This window comes from Erpetoichthys calabaricus, chromosome 10 (genome assembly GCF_900747795.2).
Source record: "Erpetoichthys calabaricus chromosome 10, fErpCal1.3, whole genome shotgun sequence".
Lineage (NCBI taxonomy): Eukaryota > Metazoa > Chordata > Cladistia > Polypteriformes > Polypteridae > Erpetoichthys > Erpetoichthys calabaricus.
In genome coordinates, this window is record NC_041403.2 from 28,173,976 (window position 1) to 28,176,717 (window position 2,742).

Consider the following 2,742-nt stretch of genomic DNA (forward strand, 5'->3'; position numbering starts at 1 on the left):
CCAGGGTGGCATGGTGGCGCAGTGGGTAGCGCTGCTGCATCGCAGTTAGGAGACCCGGGTTTGCTTCCCGGGTCCTCCCTGCGTGGAGTTTGCATGTTCTCCCCGTGTCTGCGTGGGTTTCCTCCGAGTGCTCCAGTTTCTTTCCACAGTCCAAAGACATGCAGGTTAGGTGCATTGGCGATTCTAAATTGGCCCTAGTGTGTGCTTGGTGTGTGTGTGTGTGTGCGCCTGCCCTGCAGTGGGCAGGTGCCCTGCCCGGGTTTGTTTCCTGCCTTGAGCCCTGTGTTGGCTGGGATTGGCTCCAGTAGACCCCTGTGACCCTGTAGTTAGGATATAGCGGGTTGGCTAATGGATGGATGGATACTAAGATTCAATCCAGAAGTCTGGATGAAGAATTAAAAAGTGTCCAGCAGTGCCCTGCAGTAAAAATGTCGCCCATCTCTGTCCTGCTTGCCTGACATCAGATGTAGTTTTTGTTCAGGTAGTCCAAGCAGGGCTGGGAAGCCGCTGCGGTGTACCGGGCGAAGTATTGTTCAAGTCTTACAGGGCAGGAACAGCAGAGCAGCCCACCAGCAAGCAGCTGTGCAGCCACAGCCGCCAGCTGATGCAGAGAGAGCTTGTGTTTCTGCACATCAAAGGGCAGTGGGGTTGCAGGAGTCATGGATGATGGCGTTGTCCAACCAACAGACTGGAATAAGGAAGAGGATACCAGCAATGATAAAAACCACCCCTGCCACCAGGCTGATGTGCGTCTTGACAGTGTCGTTGTCCATACAATTGCTGCACTTGAAGATGCTGAGAGCAGTGACCAGGATAGCGTGAGCGCCCAAGCCACCTGCAGATCCTGTCTTATGGCCAGCATGGAGTTATAGGCCTTGTATTGCATCTGCCTGGTGCTCTGCATGATGCAATTCATCCACAAGCCTTCCCAGATGGTCTGCGCTGTAATGATGTTACTGCCAATGAACATAGTAACCCGCCACATAGGAAGGGCACTTGAGATGATGGCTGTAATTCAGCCCACTTATGGAGAGAGCCATTCCTGCTAGCTGAAGCCCAGTCGATAGCATTTTCTAGGAATCTAAAGAGAGGATCATTAGAAGAAAGGCAGGTAAGCAATTGCGTCCTCCTGGTGGGCTTCTGCAGCACTAATTGCCCTTGTAAGTGTGCTGCTTAAACAAAACCTGGCCGTGACACCCTAACTGACTGTGTATATTCTGACAGAGTAAGGTCTGCCCCTCAAAATGATACATAGACGATGAGTTTTCTATAGTGGATATTGTGACCACTTGGGAGTGTCGCTGCACCCCAAACCCCTAGACTAAACTGTACAGACACAAGTCCCAGTATAATAAAACGGTTTATTTTCACAAATACCTTTTGAAAAGGCTTAAACAGTGGCATAAACACAACACAATTCTTTCCTTTCCTTCTCTCTTTCTTCTCCTCCTCGCCTCCTCGCTTTGTTCGTCCTCCACACCTGACTCTGACTGGATGAGGTCAATCAATCTCTTTTATCTTGGACCTGATGAGAAAGAGCCTAATCCAAGTACTTCATTTAATCAGAAGTCCCATAAAGTAGGGAGCATAGCAGCACTAACTGACAGCAACCATAGACCCAGGCAGGGCTCTCCCACTGGACTACAGTTCCCAGAATTCCCTGTATGTATTTGAATTACTACAGAAACCCAAGGATGCTGCCATCTAGAGGGTTGGGGAAGCATACAGTTTTGAGACAGAACCTCCCCCAATCTCTCCATTATATTGGCCTCCCGGCCTGTTTAGGGCATGAGGACAATCTCAGCCAGGATGCCAGCCAATGCCTGCTGTCCTTTACAGTACATGTGCTATGCAATTTTATCTGGAACCAGTAAAAGCGGAGAAAAAGAATCTTATTTTTTGTACTTCTTGAAAACAATGAAATTAGACAAATTACTCTTCACTCACCCACCCCCCAGGTTTGGTTAACCTGATATACAATTTAAAGAGATTGTTATTTTCATGGGAATTGTTACAAATTCATTATTTTCATATTTACTTTAAAACTTTAGTAAAAACAATATTTGGAATGAACTTTTCTTCAAGATCGTATTGAATCGTGACAATGCAACGTATAACTGCCTGTGAGTGAATATCGTTTCTTTCTCTCTAATAAATAAAATGACTTTCTCAAATGTATGTCCATGCTCTTTCTTCTTCACTTAGTCGTTGACGTGTCATCTAGAACATATAAAATTATTGTCCTGATAAAATTTATAAGAGCTGAGAGCGCAGGAAGTGCATCTGGCAAAAGCATTCACACGACTGAGAGGTTAGATGACTGTGGTCTTGTTTGAAAATATTTGTAAGTAGGGCGTGACTTGAAAGAATCTAATGTCAAAAGTCACCATCTCGTGGGACTTGCTTCGAAAGGTTGTAAGTATGACGTGACTTGAAAGAATCTCATGTTAAAAGATTCCGTCTCACAGGACTTCATACCTCGCCAACATTTTTGGAATCTTTTCATTCTCGCTGGCAACACGAATTAGGCGATTTACAAGTCTCCGACTTAAAGTTTAAATCTGAACAATATATTAGATCTCTTTCCACTGTTCCGTTAGTTCACTGAGTAATAACTTCCATTTGTTTGCGGTAATGCGATCTTTACTATCCTTTTTTTGAGACTTTCGAATTTTGTACTTCCATTATCTCTAACCTGCTCTGCATGTGCACCGTGCCAATGTTTTTGGAATCTTTTAATTC

At 45.1% G+C, this 2,742-nt stretch overlaps 1 pseudogene; it reads right to left on the reverse strand.

Moving 5' to 3' along the window:
- Positions 1 to 460: 460 nt before the first annotated feature.
- Positions 461 to 1,070, reverse strand: LOC114644642 (claudin-4-like; annotated as a pseudogene).
- Positions 1,071 to 2,742: the final 1,672 nt, after the last annotated feature.